Below are 18,878 nucleotides of genomic sequence, written 5' to 3'. Positions count from 1 at the left end.
TGATGGACCGGTGCTACCAGGAAGATTGGGAACACTCCCCTTGCGAAATCCCGCACCGACATACACCTAAACCCCTCTCTCTGCGTCAATCTACATTTCTCTCCCAACTGTTCCAGACTCGCAAATCGTCCCTGTCGTGTTCTGTACTCTGGGATAACACAGGCTGCAACAGGATGCAGCTTTAACCAAAAGATACTCCAGACCTTGAAGTTAGTTCAATCTGATTTATTGAACCAGGAGCACAGTTAGCACAGTTCTCTATGAGTTCGACTCTCTGCTAACCTAAGTGTGGTTACTCTGTCTGACTGAACCAGACTAGCTCTTAGCCACGTGCTGGAGGTGTGGTACTGTACATACACCCTGACTCACTCTGTAGATGTTCATCAGTGGAAAGAGGCGGGGTGTGAGTGCCTCGTGCCTTTTATAGTCAGATCCCACCCCTGAGTGTCCTGCCTGCTCATTGGTCATGTCCTGTTCTCTGTGTCCATTATCTGCATGTCTGTATATCATGACATCTGCCCCTTTTTTAATGTTTTGTTGGTATATGGGAACGTACTTACATGTGGTGGTTTATATTAACATATTTACAAGCGGTGGCATATGTGAACGTATTTACATGTGAAGACAGCTGTCTAATGTGAGAAAACAGAACATAGCAAACAACACAAGTGTTCATAAATCCTGTCTCTGGGACTTGCGTCTGATCCTTGTCGACCGCCGGAGAGGTGGTGGTGGGGACAACATACGAGCGGGACGCAGCCTGTTGAACAATGACAGCTGGAGCAGACCAACCACCATCCGGTATCTTGACTCTGACAGTGTCTGCCGGGCATAACACGGGCAAATCGGTGGCATGAGCATCATAGCCCTTTTTCTGCCGGTCTCGGAGCTGCTGCAGCTTCTGCAGCACCGGGAGGTGATCCAGGTCGGGCAGGTATATGACTGGAAGCGTCGTCCACAGGTCCCTGTTCATCAGGAGTTGAGCCGGTGTCATGCCAGTGGACAGTGGGGTCACCCTGTACACAAGCAGCGTGAGGTCGATGTCAGAAGCAGAATCCGCGGCCTTGCAGATGAGCTGTTTCACAATGTGCCCCCCTTTTTCAACCTTCCCATTGGACTGCGGATAGTGTGGGCTGGAAGTGACATGTCTGAAATGGTACAACTTGGCAAACAGAGACCACTCGTGGCTGTTGAAGCACGGGCCATTGTCACCATGACAGTGAGTGGGATACCATGCCTGGAGAACGTCTCCTTACAGGCCTTGATGACGGTCCGAGATCTGAGGTCTGGAGAAATAGTCAATAATCAACACATAGTCACGACCATTCGCACGAAAGAGGTCGATGCCAACCTTGGACCACGGGGAGGTCTCGATTTCATGCTGCTGGAGAGTCTCCTTGCTCTGCGCTGGCTGGAAGCGTTGACAGGTCGCACAGTTTTTTTTTTTTAATAAATATTTTATTGAAAATTTTTGGTCAACCAACACAGTACATTGTGCATCCTTTACACAATATTATAACAACACAAATAACAATGACCTATTTTATAAACAGAAAATGAATAAATAATAAATAACAAAAATGAAAACTAACCCTAATTGGCAACTGCCTTATCACAAGTAACACTCTCCAAAAATATAATTTAACAGTCCAATATATAATTATCTGTACCAACGACCTATACATATTATACAGTATATATTAACAACCCTGAGAGTCCTTCTGGTTCCTCCTCCCCCCCCCTCCCCCCCCCACACCCCCCCCCACCCCTCCCCCCCCCCCCGATCCTGGGCTGCTGCTGCTGCCTTCTTTTTTCCATTCCATCTATCTTTCTGCGAGGTATTCGACGAACGGTTGCCACCGCCTGGTGAACCCTTGAGCCGACCCCCTTAGAACGAACTTAATCCGCTCTAGCTTTATAAACCCTGCCATGTCATTTATCCAGGTCTCCACCCCCGGGGGCTTGGCTTCTTTCCACATTAACAATATCCTGCGCCGGGCTACTAGGGACGCAAAGGCCAAAACATCGGCCTCTCTCGCCTCCTGCACTCCCGGCTCTTGTGCAACCCCAAATATAGCCAACCCCCAGCTTGGTTCGACCCGGACCCCCACTACTTTTGAAAGCACCTTTGTCACCCCCATCCAAAACCCCTGTAGTGCCAGGCATGACCAAAACATATGGGTATGATTCGCTGGGCTTCTCGAGCACCTCGCGCACCTATCCTCCACCCCAAAAAATTTACTGAGCCGTGCTCCAGTCATATGCGCCCTGTGTAATACCTTAAACTGAATCAGGCTTAGCCTGGCACACGAGGACGACGAGTTTACCCTGCTTAGGGCATCTGTCCACAGCCCCTCCTCGATCTCCTCCCCCAGCTCTTCTTCCCATTTCCCTTTTAGTTCATCTACCATAGTCTCCCCTTCGTCCCTCATTTCCCTATATATATCTGACACCTTACCATCCCCCACCCATGTCTTTGAGATCACTCTGTCCTGCACCTCTTGTGTCGGGAGCTGCGGGAATTCCCTCACCTGTTGCCTCGCAAAAGCCCTCAGTTGCATATACCTGAATGCATTCCCTTGGGGCAACCCATATTTCTCGGTCAGCGCTCCCAGACTCGCGAACTTCCCATCCACAAACAGATCTTTCAGTTGCGTTATTCCTGCTCTTTGCCACATTCCATATCCCCCATCCATTCCCCCCGGGGCAAACCTATGGTTGTTTCTTATCGGTGACCCCCCCAAGGCTCCAGTCTTTCCCCTATGCCGTCTCCACTGTCCCCAAATCTTCAGTGTAGCCACCACCACCGGGCTTGTGGTGTAGTTCCTCGGTGAGAACGGCAATGGGGCTGTCACCATAGCCTGTAGGCTAGTCCCCCTACAGGACGCCCTCTCTAATCTCTTCCACGCCGCTCCCTCCTCCTCTCCCATCCACTTACTCACCATTGAAATATTAGCGGCCCAATAATACTCACTTAGGCTCGGTAGTGCCAGCCCCCCCTATCCCTGCTACGCTGTAAGAATCCCTTCTTCACTCTCGGGGTCTTCCCGGCCCACACAAAACCCATGATGCTCTTTTCAATCCTTTTAAAAAAAGCCTTCACGATGACCACCGGGAGGCACTGAAACACAAAGAGGAATCTCGGGAGGACCACCATCTTAACCGCCTGCACCCTCCCTGCCAGTGACAGGGATACCATATCCCATCTCTTGAAATCCTCCTCCATTTGTTCCACCAACCGCGTTAAATTTAACCTATGCAATGTGCCCCAATTCTTGGCTATCTGGATCCCCAGGTAACGAAAGTCCCTTGTTACCTTCCTCAACGGTAGGTCCTCTATTTCTCTACTCTGCTCCCCTGGATGCACCACAAACAACTCACTTTTCCCCATGTTCAATTTATACCCTGAAAAATCCCCAAACTCCCCAAGTATCCGCATTATTTCTGGCATCCCCTCCGCCGGGTCTGCCACGTATAGTAGCAAATCGTCCGCATACAAAGATACCCGGTGCTCTTCTCCTCCTCTAAGTACTCCCCTCCACTTCTTGGAACCCCTCAACGCTATCGCCAGGGGCTCAATCGCCAGTGCAAACAATAATGGGGACAGAGGGCATCCCTGCCTTGTCCCTCTATGGAGCCGAAAATATGCAGATCCCCGTCCATTCGTGACCACGCTCGCCATCGGGGCCCTATACAACAGCTGCACCCATCTAACATACCCCTCTCCAAAACCAAATCTCCTCAACGCCTCCCACAAATAATCCCACTCCACTCTATCAAATGCTATCTCGGCATCCATCGCCACTACTATCTCCGTTTCCCCCTCTGGTGGGGCCATCATCATTACCCCTAACAGCCTCCGTATATTCGTGTTCAGCTATCTCCCCTTCACAAACCCAGTTTGGTCCTCATGGACCACCCCCGGGACACATTCCTCTATTCTCATTGCCATTACCTTGGCCAGGATCTTGGCATCTACATTTAGGAGGGAAATAGGTCTATAGGACCCGCATTGTAGCGGGTCCTTTTCCTTCTTTAAGAGAAGCGATATCGTTGCTTCAGACATAGTCGGGGGCAGTTGTCCCCTTTCCTTTGCCTCATTAAAGGTCCTCGTCAATACCGGGGCGAGCAAGTCCACATATTTTCTATAGAATTCGACTGGGAATCCATCCGGTCCCGGGACCTTTCCTGCCTGCATGCTCCTAATTCCTTTCACCACTTCTTCTACCTCGATCTGTGCTCCCAGTCCCACCCTTTCCTGCTCTTCTACCTTGGGAAATTCCAGCCGATCCAAGAAGCCCATCATTCTCTCCCTCCCATCCGGGGGTTGAGCTTCATATAATTTTTTATAAAATGTCTTGAACACTCCATTCACTCTCTCCGCTCCCCGCTCCATCTCTCCTTCCTCATCCCTCACTCCCCCTATTTCCCTCGCTGCTCCCCTTTTCCTCAATTGGTGTGCCAGCAACCTGCTCGCCTTCTCCCCATATTCGTACTGTACACCCTGTGCCTTCCTCCATTGTGCCTCTGCAGTGCCCGTAGTCAGCAAGTCAAATTCTACATGTAGCCTTTGCCTTTCCCTGTACAGTCCCTCCTCCGGTGCTTCCGCATATTGTCTGTCCACCCTCAAAAGTTCTTGCAGCAACCGCTCCCGTTCCTTACTCTCCTGCTTCCCTTTATGTGCCCTTATTGATATCAGCTCCCCTCTAACCACCGCCTTCAACGCCTCCCAGACCACTCCCACCTGGACCTCCCCATTATCATTGAGTTCTAGGTACTTTTCAATGCACCCCCTCACCCTTAGACACACCCCCTCATCTGCCATTAGTCCCATATCCATTCTCCAGGGTGGGCGCCCTCCTGTTTCCTCACCTATCTCCAAGTCTACCCAGTGTGGAGCGTGATCCGAAATGGCTATAGCCGTATACTCCGTTCCCCTCATCTTCAGGATCAACGCCCTTCCCAGCATAAAAAAGTCTATTCGCGAGTAGACTTTATGGACATAGGAGAAAAACGAGAACTCCTTACTCCTAGGTCTGCTAAATCTCCACGGGTCTACACCTCCCATCTGCTCCATAAAATCTTTAAGTACCTTGGCTGCTGCCGGCCTCCTTCCAGTCCTGGACTTCGACCTATCCAGCCCTGGTTCCAACACCGTATTAAAATCTCCCCCCATTATCAGCTTTCCCATCTCTAGGTCCGGAATGCGTCCTAGCATCCGCCTCATAAAATTGGCATCATCCCAGTTCGGGGCATATGCGTTTACCAAAACCACCGTCTCCCCCTGTAGTTTGCCACTCACCATCACGTATCTGCCCCCGTTATCCGCCACTATAGTCTTTGCCTCGAACATTACCCGCTTCCCCACTAATATAGCCACCCCCCTGTTTTTCGCATCTAGCCCCGAATGGAACACCTGCCCCACCCATCCTTTGCGTAGCCTAACCTGGTCTATCAGTTTCAGGTGCGTTTCCTGTAACATAACCACATCTGCCTTAAGTTTCTTAAGGTGTGCGAGTACCCATGCCCTCTTTATCGGCCCGTTGAGCCCTCTCACGTTCCACGTGATCAGCCGGGTTGGGGGGCTTCCTACCCCCCCCCCCCCCCCCCCTTGTCGATTAGCCATCACCTTTTTCCAGCTCCTCACCCGGTTCCCACGCAGCTGTATCTCCCCCAGGCGGTGCCCCCCCGCCCATCCCCTCCCATACCAGCTCCCCCCTCTCCCCAGCAGCAGCAACCCAGTAATTCCCCCCTCCCACCCCCCCCCGCTAGATCCCCCGCTAGCGTAATTACTCCCCCCATGTTGCTCCCAGAAGTCAGCAAACTCTGGCCGACCTCGGCTTCCCCCCGTGACCTCGGCTCGCACCGTGCGACGCCCCCTCCTTCCTGCTTCTCTATTCCCGCCATGATTATCATAGCGCGGGAACCAAGCCCGCGCTTCTCCCTTGGCCCCGCCCCCAATGGCCAACGCCCCATCTCCTCCACCTCCCCTCCTCCCCCCATCACCACCTGTGGAAGAGAGAAAAGTTACCACATCGCAGGATTAGTACATAAAACTCCTCTTTCCCCCCTTTTTAACCCCCCTCTTCGCCCCCCACATTCGCCCCACCACTTTGTTCGAACGTTCTTTTTAATAACCCGCTCATTCCAGTTTTTCTTCCACAATAAAAGTCCACGCTTCATCCGCCGTCTCAAAGTAGTGGTGCCTCCCTCGATATGTGACCCACAGTCTTGCCGGTTGCAGCATTCCAAATTTTATCTTCTTTTTATGAAGCACCGCCTTGGCCCGATTAAAGCTCGCCCTCCTTCTCGCCACCTCCGCACTCCAGTCTTGATAAACGCGGATCATCGCGTTCTCCCAGTTACTGCTCCGAGTTTTCTTTGCCCATCTAAGGACCATCTCTTTGTCCTTAAAACGGAGGAATCTCACCACTATGGCTCTGGGAATTTCTCCTGCTCTCGGTCCTCGCGCCATCACTCGGTATGCTCCCTCCACCTCCAACGGACCCGCCGGGGCCTCCGCTCCCATTAACGAGTGCAGCATCGTGCTCACATATGCCCCGACGTCCGCCCCCTCCACACCTTCAGGAAGGCCAAGAATCCTCAGGTTGTTCCTCCTTGCGTTGTTCTCCAGTGCCTCCAACCTTTCCACACATCGTTTCTGATGTGCCTCATGCGTCTCCGTCTTCACCACCAGGCCCTGTATGTCGTCCTCATTCTCGGCTGCCTTTGCCTTCACGACCCGAAGCTCCCGCTCCTGGGTCTTTTGTTCCTCCTTTAGCCCTTCGATCGCCTGTAGTATCGGGGCCAACAGCTCTTTCTTCATTTCCTTTTGAGCTCTTCCACACAGCATTTCAAGAACTCTTGTTGTTCAGGGCCCCATGTTAAACTGCCACCTTCCGACGCCATCTTGGTTTTTGCTTGCCTTCCTTGCCGCTGTTCTAAAGGATCCACTGCAATCCGGCCACTTTCCTCTCCTTTTTCCATCCGTATCCAGGGGGGATTCCCTTCTGGTTTACCGCACAGTGTTTTTAGCCGTCAAAATTGCCGTTGGGGCTCCTATCAAGAGCCCAAAAGTCCGTTTCACCGGGAGCTGCCGAAACGTGCGACTCAGCTGGTCATCGCCGCACCCGGAAGTCATCGTCCCCTTTGTTGACGAAGATCTTGTGCATAAACCCTTTCTTCATCATCAGTTGGAATTTTATCTTTGCTTTATTTATCCGTAGCATTGTCCTTCGTGTCTTCAGTTTTAAAAAGATCAATGCCTTCCTTTTGCTCACTCACTGACAAGTCTTATCTTACTGGATATTTTTCTCCAATTTAATTTGCCTTGGCCTAACCTTGTTCCCTCAGAATTGGCATTTTTCCAGTCTTATTCTTTTGGACCTTGTGCTCTCAATAATCTCAATGTTATCTTCAACCTTATTGTGATCGGTACTAGTTAATTATTCCCCCGCACTTCTCTTATCTGCTCCCCACCTTACCCATTACTACAGCTGGCAGTGATTCCTCACCGATGTACTACCTGCAGATTGGGTCTTGAGCCTGGAGGACATCAGATGTAGCCATGTAAAATGGCTGCGTTCCGATTAATCTGGCCAAAACCCAGTTTGAAATGGCTAACCCGAAAGACTGCTGGGAAAAGCAGCTAACAAGACACAAGCAGGCAGCTGCAGACAGTATTGCATATTCTGCTCTGGGAAGGTAGCCCAGATCGATACTCAGGGCTATCAACAGCCCATCAACCCAGGTATTTGCAGTTACATTCAGGACTGTTTGCAGCCCATCTATCCAGACATCTGCAGTTTAATCGGCCATCCCCGGGAACAATTGCAGCACATTAGCAATTGAATACCGGGCCAGACCTGTCGGCGCCTGCAGTGGCCGAAACAAAGACAGGTGAGCGACCACCCCCCGATCGAGGAATCGCCTCACCATTGGACACATCGACCCCAGAGATTGGGAACAAATCCAATCACTTGGGACTCAGGGTCAAGGGCCGCCCTGGGAGGCGGGAAGCCCCTGGGCCCTATAAAAGTAGAGGTCCAAGTTCAGATCTCTCTCTCTCATCTTCGCCTGCTCGAGACCTTCGCAAGACCAGCCACCGGCAACTGTAAGTTTGAATCCAACAATCGCTATCCGGTACAGACACCTAGCCACCGACCTGTAGCAGCCTTTTGAATCCCGCGGGCCAGATCTGATTGGACAAGACATTCGTTTCCCTGACCTGGTGGGCTCTTCCTAAGTTAAGTATTGGCCAGTAGTGATAGGTTTATTATATAGAAAGTAGTATTAGGGTATTAATAGTGCTTGTTGTATATAATAAATGACCGTTGTTTTAATCCTTACTAAGCGGTGTGCTGTGTTATTAATCATAACCTGAACTTGAACCACGTGGCGGTATCAGAAAGATACCTGGCGACTCGTGAGCAAAGGTGACGTAATCAGAGCAAATAGACTAAGGTTAAAAAGAGCAACACAGACGACAAGACAACAACAGCTATGTATATAACATCTCTAACGTAGAAATGTGCCCTGTGGTTTTTAATGAGCATCATTGATGGACACCCTATTGACCCAAAGCTCCAAAGGAGAAAATGGGGCAGGTGACCAAACGTATGGTCAACAAAGTAGCTTTAGAGAAGCATCTGAATCGTGGAGGGAGAGGTGGAGGGATGTATGGAAGGGACTCCAGAGCTTAGGGTCTAGATGTTGAAGGCACAGCTGCCAGCAGTTGGATACGGGACTGTGCAAGAGGTAGGGTGCGTTGTAGGGGCTGGAGGAGGTTACAGGGATTGGGAGGGTTGTAGGTGCTGGAGGAGGGTACGGAGATAAGGAAGGTTGTGGGGACTGGAGGTTACAATGATGGGGAGTTTTTCTGGGGCTGGAGGAGATTAGAGATCGGGAGGCAGCACAGTAGCATTGTGGATCGCACAATTGCTTCACATGGGGCGAGATCTTTCGGATGTTCGCACTGGCGGGATCGCCTGGTTCGGCCAACAGCGCACCCCTTCGCCACGGGATTCCCCAGATGATCAGATGATCCCGCCTCCAGCCAATAGCAGGCCACCTACTACCCCCGAGAAACACGGGGAGGCCAGAGAATCTCGCCCACAGGAATACAAAGGCAAGCAGATTACGCTGAACATGTCTCAACTACTTGTCCCAGCTGCCGCATTGCATCAAATTGTTTGCCCCACACTTTAGGGGAAGGATGTCAAGACCTTAGTGAGCGTGATGATGTGGAGGTGCCGGCGTTGGACTGGGGTGGACACAAGTCTTACAACATCAGGTTAAAGTCCAACAGGCCTGTTTGGAATCACTAGCTTTCGGAGCGCTGCTCCTTCCTCACCCAAAAGCTAACGATCCGAAATAAATCTGTTGGACTTTAACCTGGTGTTGTAAGGCTTCTTCGTGGGAATGGATACGAGATTGACCAGACTGGCACCAAGAAGGAGGGACTTCAGTTAACGTGCAGAGACAAGAGAAGCTGCAAATGGGAAAGAGAAAATGCTGGAAAATCTCAGCAGGTCTGGCAGCATCTGTGGGGGAAAGAAAAGAGCTGACGTTTCGAGTCCGATGCCGCTTTGTCAAAGCTGCGATTGTTCTCCTTGGAGCAGGAAAGGTGGAGAGAAGATTGAATCGAGTTTATCAAAAGCACGTGTGTTTTAGAGGGCATAAACAGAGAGAGAATGTTTCCCCTGAGTGAAGGGTCTGTAACCAGAGAGGACAAAGAGAGAGAGGCAACACGTGAAACAATATTAAGCACAGCCAGTTATAATCCAGAATTGACTGCATGGATGTAGTTTTAATAGGAATTTTCGCAAAGAAATTGCATAAACTCTCGCAGGGAGATAAGGAACAGGGGTATGAGGATCATTGAGTCTTTCACAGAGTTTACACAGGGGCAATAATTTCATACGCCGGAATGTGGCGACTAGGGGCTTTTCACAGTCACTTCATTTGAAGCCTACACGGGACAATAAGCGATTTTCGTTTTCATTTCCACTGCAGCCTCACTCTCCGTCAAAGTAATTCAGAGACAGGCTGCTGAAGACTTTGTCAGGCGTGTCAGAGATAAATGCTGTGGAAAGTGTGGTGGCTTAAACCTGTTCAGATTTGTGGGGTAATTGGCTGGTAATTATGGTTTTAAAATATCACTCCTGCCCTGTAGCAACATACATTTCTTCATGGTTGAATTTAGGACCTCAAGCATGTTTAATAGTAGAAATATAGGACAGTTCTGAAGAAAGATTGTCTTTTTTTAATGTAGCATTTTATTCCAAACATGTATAACTAAGAAGAGTAATAAATCCAACAGAATCAGCAACATACAGTTTGTACAATTTCATCTTGTTTTACCCTTACCCTGCCCCTCCCCCATGATGAACAGATTGTCACGAACAAGCCCCACCGTGCCTCAAAACCTTCCTCCGACCCCCTTAACTCAAATTAGATTTTTTTCCCCAAAAGTACAAAGCTATACCCCAGCCTGCCTGCCACTCCTGGTGGCGTGTCGCGCCTTTCAATGTCACAAAATCCACCGCCAGGCCACGAGGAAAGCGGAAGCAGTAACACCAGCCTTTACCCCTTCCGCCAGCGCCTCGGCGAGCGCAGACATTGCCACCATTGGGTCTGGCCTGACCTCGGCCCCAATAATTTTGGGCGGTGTCCCAAACGCAGCCTTGCCAGTTCCTTGCCAGCTCCCCCCCCGCCCCCCAGAATATGTGCGCGTGGGCTCGCCCGCCCTCGCCCACACTTTCCACACACGTGAACCGCCCCACGAAAGAACCCGCTCATTCGTGCTCGAGTCGTGTGCACAGTCTGAAACTGGATTGGTCTCGTCGACACACAAGATGAAATAACGTACACCCTACACATAGCTTCGCACCACAGACTCAATCCATTTCCTTACTCTGCGTGGTAAATGTATAATCACTGATAATTCACCAGTGCACTGTGTTACGTTATTAACCCTGTGGGCCATTGTGTGGCTTCACCCACAGGGGGATGTGTCGGGGCATGTACGGGCTCCGCCCATGGCTCCACCCCCTTTGCAGGAAGTATGAGAGCTGCCGACCTGCGGGGCCGCCTTCAGTGTTGTACCGGTCGCAGGCAGGCACAGTTCCAAGCTGATTAAAACCACGGTTTACCTCTCCACATGTCTTCGAGTCAATTGATGGTCGCATCACTCTGCTCCTTCGCCCACTGACATTTATTCCTCTTGACTTGTGCCCCAACCCCCCCCCCCCCAGCTCCACAAGCAACCCGTATATATCTCCAATCTTGCCCTTTCAAGCCTCGTCTGGGAGTATCAAATACTCCAACAGCGTCTCCCCAGGCAGCATGGAAAACACCCTTCACTCTTTTCTGACAAAGTCCCATACCTGCATTAACCTAAATTCACTCCCTCTTGGCTGCTCGAACCTGTCTTGTAGCTCATCTGAACCCGCAAATTGCCCTTCCAGGTACAGGTCCCTCACCTTCTCCAGTCCCACCTCCCTCCATCTTTTATACCTCCCATCCATCTCCCCCGGCTTAAACCTCTGGTTCTCGCCCAATAGTGTCAACCCCGACGTCCCCTCCAATTTACATTGCCTCCTCAATTGGTTCCATACCTTAACCAGCGATTGCACCACTGGTCTCTCTGTGTATTTCCTCAGGGCCGTTACCAAGGCTCTAAGGCTGGATCCCCTGCAGGATTACCTCTTCCATTTTAACCCACTCTCCTCTCCCCACCACCGCCTCACCTTCCCCACGCTTGCTGCCCATTAGTAGTGTAGCAGGTTTCTGCCTCTGCCTTTGTAGAGGGGCCTTCTTTACCCCTCAGCAACTTCCATGCCCATACAAACTCCAAAGTTACTGCCTCTAATTTCTGAAAGACCGGGAGAAAGATCGAGGGGGGTGGGGGGGTGGCCTGGAAGACAACCTTGATAACACATTCATCTTTCTGGCCTGCACTCTCCCCGCCAACATCAGATGCCGCGTATCCAATCTCTTGAGGTCCCCTTTGATCTCTTCCACCAGTGTTGCCAAGTTCCCGTTCCCTTGTCGTGGCCCATTCCCTTCTCACCCGAATCCTAGGTGTGGGGTGGCAGGTTAACACAGTGGTTGGCGCTGTTGCTTCACAGCGCCAGGGTCCGAGGTCGATTCCCGGCTTGGGTCACTGTCTGTGCGGAGTCTGCACGTTCTCCCCGTGGCTGCGTGGGTTTCCTCCCACAAGTCCCGAAAGACGTGCTTGTTAGGTGAATTGAACATTCTGAATTCTCCCTCAGTGTACCCGAACAGGTGCCGGAGTGTGGCGACTAGGGGCTTTTCACAGTAACTTCATTGCAGTGTTAATGTAAGCCTACTTTCTCTCCATTTAATCTATATCCTGAGAAGGCCCCAAACCTCTCCAGTATTCCCATGATGCTGCCCCATTCTCTTAAGTGCATCTGACACAAACAACAACAGGCTGTCCGCGTCTAGCGATACCCGATGTTCCCTATTGCCCCTCACAAACCTCCGCCACTCCGCAGATCCCCTGAGGGCCATCGCCAAGGGTTCAATCGCCAGCACAAAAAGCGACGTCAACAGTGGACATGCCTGTCTCATCGCCTCTGCACAGCTCGAATTTTCGTGAACTCATTCCGTTCATGGCAACACGTGCCACTGGGCCTGGATATAACAAGCATGCCCACGCTACAAACTTCAATCCAAATCCAAACCTGTCCAAAGCTTCAAGTAAGGCAGTAACTCCCACCTGCTCCATTCCATCCAGTCGGAGGCCTTCTCCACATCTACGGAGACAACAGCCCCCTCGACTGAGTCATTATCACATTTAAAAGCTTCCTGATATTACTTGTTCTTATAAAACCAGTTGGGTCTTCTGCTACCAAATATGGCACACATCCCTCCATCATTCCCACCAACAGATGGGCAGAGGCCACAACAGATGTGGCCTGCAGCTTTCTGTCAGTATTTAACAGTGAAATGGGCCTAAAAGACACACGCTCCAACGGATCTTTCCCACTTTTTGGGATTAATGTAATCAATGCCTGTGTTGATGTCTCTGGACATGTCTCCCTTCTCCACAGATTGATTAAACGTCCCAACAAGTGCGGACTCAATTATGCAAACACCTTGCAGAAGTCTGCTGGAAAGCCATCAGGCCCTGTTGCTTTCCCTGACTTCATTCCCCTAAAGAACTCCAAACTATCTAGGAACCTTCCCATGTCCCCTCCCCATTCCGTCTGCTGCCACCCTATATAACCTCGTAGTATCTCCGAAACACATCATTTCCTGGTCCTGCTTCACTCGCACTTCCTTTCTTCCTTTTAAAATTTCTCTGGGCGCGGCCGTCTTTCTTCGCTGGTGGGCCAGCATACGGCCCGCCTTCTCCCCATGTTCATATTGCACCCCCCTCGCCCTTCTTAACTGCCCCACTGCCTTCCCTGTCATCAGCCTACCAAACTGTCCCTGCGACGAATGTGATGTAAAATAGTCACTTTAAAGATATTAGCTACTGTAATGTAGGTGTAGGCCGGTCTAATTCATGTTAGCTCACAGACAAAGGATTTCAGAGAGCACGGCAAGGAAGGGGGGATGGGGTGTTTAGAGTATGAGGAGAAAAGGATGCTGGGTAAAAAGAGGCCAGGGGAAGGAATGAGAAGTGAGCCAATTAGGATGTATGGCCAGGTCAGGAGGGGTATAGGATGACCTATGGGAATATTGTGTGTGAAACTTGATGCCATTTGAATGTGTTGGTAGAGATTTCTTTGTTCTCCAGAGGCACTCGATCCTGGAGAGCTAGGAGGCAGCTTGTGTCCTGGGTTTTTGTGAAGCGAGTCAGACTTGTAAGTCGGTTAAAAATAACTAATGCTATGCCTACAAATCCATCTCGAGTTTTATTGAGGCCAGACTGACGGGTAAAGAATTTAGAAATTCTCACCTGCAACCTCTTTCTCACCACTAGCAACTCCTTTGTCGGGGCCCCTGCACTTCTCTTGTCCGCCTCAGCTATCTCCTCCAACAACCGTCCATATTCTTCCCTCCGCCTCCTGTCTCTATCCGCTTGAAAATGAAATAACCTCCCCTCAGACCACTAGCTGAACTCACCCCAAAATGTGGTCGACGACATCCTTTCTGGATAATCTCCACACACACTCCTCAATTGTCTACCTCACCTCCTCACAGAATCCCTTGTCTGCCCAAGGATTTGTGTCAAACCTCCAACCCGGCCTCCGCACCCGCCCCTCACTGGGTATCACCGCCATCCAATGTGGCGAGTGGTCGGAGGTTACGATTCCCGCATACTCCGCCTCCGTCACTCCCAGAAACACCGCCCGGCTCACCACAAAGATATCAGTCCTCGAGTCTGCTTCATGTACAGGTGAGAAGAGGGAGTACTCCTTCGTCCCCGGATTCCTAAACCTCCTCGGGTCAACTACTCCCGTCTGCTCGCTAAACCCTCCCAGTTCCTTTGCCACCTTCGGCCTTTCCGTTGACTTGGGGGCTCGACCTGTCCACCCTCGGCTCCATCACACAACTGAAACCTCTGCCCATCATCAATTGGTGCATATTCAGGTTCAGCATCACTCAGCAGCAGCCTCCTCAGAAACCCCGCATCATCCCAATTTGGTGCATATATGTTGACTAGCCCCACTGGTGTCCCCTCTAGCACTCCGCTCACTATTATATATCTCCCCCATCCAAGTCCCGTAGCTCCCTCGCTCCCACAAACCACATTCTCTTGTTCATCAAAATGCACCCCCCCCGGTGCCTTCGAGTCAAACCTTGTGTGGAATACTTGTCGCACCCATCCCTTCCTCAGCCTAATCTGATCTTTGACTCGGAGCTGCACCTCCTGTAGGAAGATCACCTCCGTCTTCAAACTCTTCAGGAGTGCCGCGGCTAGGGATCTCTTAATCGGCCCATTTAGCCCAAAAACATCCCACGAATGGGGGTCTACACCTCCATTCCCCTTGTTTTTGAAAACTCACCACTATTCTTAGAAGTCCCCCTATACCAAAAAGGGCCGACATTCTAAATGGTGATCAGGGATTCTCACTCCCAGACTCCGATGCAAGCTTCAGTGGGTGCTATTCAGGTCAAACTATATTTTCAAGTTATCCCCCGGTATAACCCATACCTTCACCGAAGATTTAATCTACTCACCACTTAGTAGCATCGATCCTGGGCCCCGCATTGCTAAGTAAGTAAAGTAGACTTTGGAATAACCACTGTTTCAGGTTAAAACCTTTAAGTTATTTTTTTTTTCTCTTTTTAAAAGATGCAATCACCGTCTTTACAGAAAGGAAAAAGATCTTGCTTCTGGATCCTTCTGGTTGGTTGAAGGGACCTTCAGGCCCAACTTGACAATCAATCTTCTTTAAAGTCTGGTCTTCCTTAGATGTATTCGCTATTTTAGCTCGGCTGCTCTGCCCTGTCCATTTCCCATGACCGAGCTGATTGTGATCTGACTCTAGCTGCTTGTTCCTTCTCTGCTTCTCTCTCTCTCCCTTTGAGCTCTGGTTGTGGATCTGGATCTGAATCTGATAGTTCCTGCCCTGGTCTCGAGGTTTATATTTGCTTTCTAACAATTGCGTTTTTTGATGTTATTGTAAAGTAACTCTTATTTTCTTCGATTGTAAAAAGGACCTTTTAATCTAAACCTTTTAATCCAACTAAGTATTCATTTTGACATGACTTCATCTCATAGATCTGATTACATTGTGTCCTTTGTGGTGTTCAAAATGCTTTGGTTTCAATAGGTGTTACTTTTAATTCCTGTCATTTCTATAGTTTTATTTTCCAATTGTGTCCTCAGCTCAATTTTGACTTTGATTTTGGCTTTGATATTATGTTTCTCGTAGACTGATAAACCTGGTATTAGCAAATTGTCACACCTAGAACCTCATCCATTCTTTTCCCGATCCTTACTAAGTTAGTTACTTTCAATGAAGGTGTGAGCCATTGTTTTTGGCTTCATTCAAAATCCTGTTTGTCTTGTTTGCTGAGCCTTCTTGACCAAGGATATCTGCATTTTACAATCCTTCCCTGGCAGCTGCTGTTAACCCTTTGTGGGATCTTGCCCTGTATTCTCTCACGTTTCTCTCAGACCAGATATTGCCAGATTTCCATGTTTTAAATGACACATCTTCCCATATTATCAATTACACCCTTCGTCAAAGCGACTTGGGAGTTACAGGTCCATAGCTCCTTGAAAGTGGAGTCGCAGGTGGACAGGGTGATGAAGAAGCCACTCGGCATGCTGGGCTTCATTGGCCAGAACATTGAATACAGGAGCTGGGACGTCTTGCTGAAGTTGTGCAAGACATTAGTCAGGCCACACGTGGAATACTGTGTCCAGTTCTGGTCACCCAATTGGAGAAAGGACAGTATCAAACCAGAAAAAGCGCAGAAAAGATTTCCGAGGGTGCTACCGGGACTTGATGTTATCAGGAGAGGCTGGGATTTTTTTTCACTGGTGCGTAGAAGGCTTAGGGGTGATCTTATGGAGGTCTATAGAATAATGAGGGGCACGGATAAGGTAGATAGTCAACAGCTTTTCACAAAGGTAGAGGAGTTTAGAACTAGAGGGCACAGATTTCAGGTGCGGGGCGAGAGATACAAGAGGCTCCAATTTTTTCACACACAGGGTGGTGAGTGTCTGGAACAAACTGCGAGAGGCAGTAGTAGAGGCGGGTACAATTTTGTCTTTTGAGAAGCATTCGGTCAGTTATATGAGTAAGATGGGTACAGAGGGATATGGGCCAAATATGGGCAATTGGGGCTAGCTTAGTGATTAAAACTGGGCGGCATGGACAAGTTGACCGAAGGGCCTGTTTTCATGCTCTAAACCCCTGTGACCCTATCATCCACCATCTTCCTCAATCTCTCCTAAATCGGGCCCATTCAAGACTGCCCCTCTCTCTGTCCTTGACCATGCTTGTTTTCCACCGCATCGCAATTTTCTCTTCTGACTTATCCCTCTCCCGTCACCCCGCCATCATCCCTCTGCTCACGTTCTCCCCCCCCCCCCCCCGCCCCTCCCGTTACTCCCCTCAACCACTTCTCTCAACCTCCTCCCCCGCCTCACCTCCGTTCACAAGCCAACGTGACAGGTCCACGTCCCCCCCGTCCACAGCGAGAGAGAAAAAAGACCAACGTTACAATCTGGCCCCCCCCCACACTCCCCAAAAACGCACCACGGAGAGAGGGGGCAACTACCTCCCCCGCCCCGGGATTTCTATTGCCTTTCCTGAATCAGAGCAGCTCACGCCATGGTCGCCACTGGAAGTCCTGAAGAAGGATTGTCGGTCGTATCCATCAGTTCTGTTTCTTTCTCCACAGGTGCCGCCAGATCTGCTGAATATTTTCAGTATTTCTCATTCTTATCTCAGATTTTCAGCACCCACAGTAATGTGCTTTTGTCAGATAGTTTAATCAGCCAGCTACCCCCGTTTCCCCCTCCTTAATACTCAGGTGTCTCCATGGCTTTTCCTCATCGATAAACTTGGGTGGAATGTCAGGTTTTATCCAGCAGGACTTCACCTGGCAGTTAAAATAAAAGAGACTGAGGTAGAATTCAGTGGGACTTGGTAATGACACCAGGAAATGAAGCAATCTGAGTGCAATACAACTTAGAGACGGGACACACCCAACTCTTACTTGTGTCTCTGTTTTTGACTGATGGTGCAGTGAAAATCTCTCAGTGTGAGTATTAGATGGAAGGTCTGTTTGATTTGTTTCACTGGCTTGGATTTACGGGACAGACATTTTAAAGTTTGTAATTTACGCAGAACTCAGACATTAGTGAGGATAGGAACAGACTTCAGAAGGACACGGACAGGCTGGTGAAAGGGGCAGGCAGCTGGCAGATTAACTTTGATACGGAGAAATGTAAAGCGATTGATTTCAGTAGAATGAGGAAACTCAGTAGGAACTAACTGGTACAATTTTAAACGTGGCGCTGGGACAGACCCAGGGGAACGTGCGCTCATTCTTGAAGGTGGGAGGACAAGTCGGGGATTCTGCATTTTTTAAATGTGGTTTTATTAATGTTATAACTGTGCAAAGATAAACACGTTATGCCGAACCTTTATAAAATACTGGATAGCTCCCAGATGAAGCACTGTGTCCCATTCTGGGCCCCACGCTTGAGGGAGAGAGGCTTTGGAGAGAGAGTGGACATGAGATTGACCAGAACGATGGCAGGGATGAGGAACTTCAGTTAATGTGGAGAGACAGGAGAGGCTGAGACTGTTCTCCGTGGAGCAGAAAGGGTGTGGGGAAGATTTAATCGAGGTATTGGAAATGGCATAAATGCGGGGAGAATGTTTCCCATGAGTGAAGGGCCAGTAAGCAGAAGAAAGCAATCGCAAAGAGTCAGAGGAGACATGAAAAACAATGTTAAAGTGCGCAAAGACATATGGGCGGGAATTCTCTGCCCGTTCTGGCAGCGGGATGCTCTGGTCCTGTCAGGTGGGCATGTGGGTATGCGGCATGTGTGAATGGTGCATTCTCTCTCCCTGCTGGCAATTGCATAAACACTCGCAGGGAGATACGTCGCAGAGGGCGTGGGGGTCAGTGATTCAAATCTTTCACAGTGTTTGCATAGGCTCAATGATTTGATCTTGCAACAGGGAGTGAGCTGCCTGCATTTGCATAATGTTGGGCGTGGCATTTGTGATGACAATTGGCACCTTGTTTTTCAAGAGGTGGCAGTTCCAGCATTGAAATACTGCGCAGCAAACCTGTGTGAGTGGGACTTTCTTTGTGGTGAAGGAGTTGATGGGGTGGGTGGGGTATCAGCATCTTTGTTGTAAACAGCGCCTTGTAGGTAGTTACAGGTATGTTCCACAGTGACCAATCAGGATGAAGCAGCCCAATAT

The 18,878-nt window shown here is 49.9% G+C and overlaps 1 protein-coding gene across 1 annotated transcript in view; it reads left to right on the top strand.

The window, feature by feature from the left end:
* Window positions 1–17,664: 17,664 nt before the first annotated feature.
* Window positions 17,665–18,878, top strand: part of LOC140410138 (beta-1,3-galactosyltransferase 5-like) — a 53,455-nt gene continuing 52,241 nt past the window's right edge. The window contains exon 1 of the mRNA XM_072498090.1: window positions 17,665–17,700. The gene's annotated coding sequence lies outside the window, so the exon portion shown is untranslated. The remainder of the gene's footprint in view (window positions 17,701–18,878) is intronic.

This window comes from Scyliorhinus torazame, chromosome 4 (assembly GCF_047496885.1).
Source record: "Scyliorhinus torazame isolate Kashiwa2021f chromosome 4, sScyTor2.1, whole genome shotgun sequence".
Classification (NCBI taxonomy): Eukaryota; Metazoa; Chordata; class Chondrichthyes; order Carcharhiniformes; family Scyliorhinidae; genus Scyliorhinus; species Scyliorhinus torazame.
The sequence above is the reverse complement of the archived record's forward strand: the minus strand, read 5'-3'. Positions and strand labels throughout refer to the sequence as shown.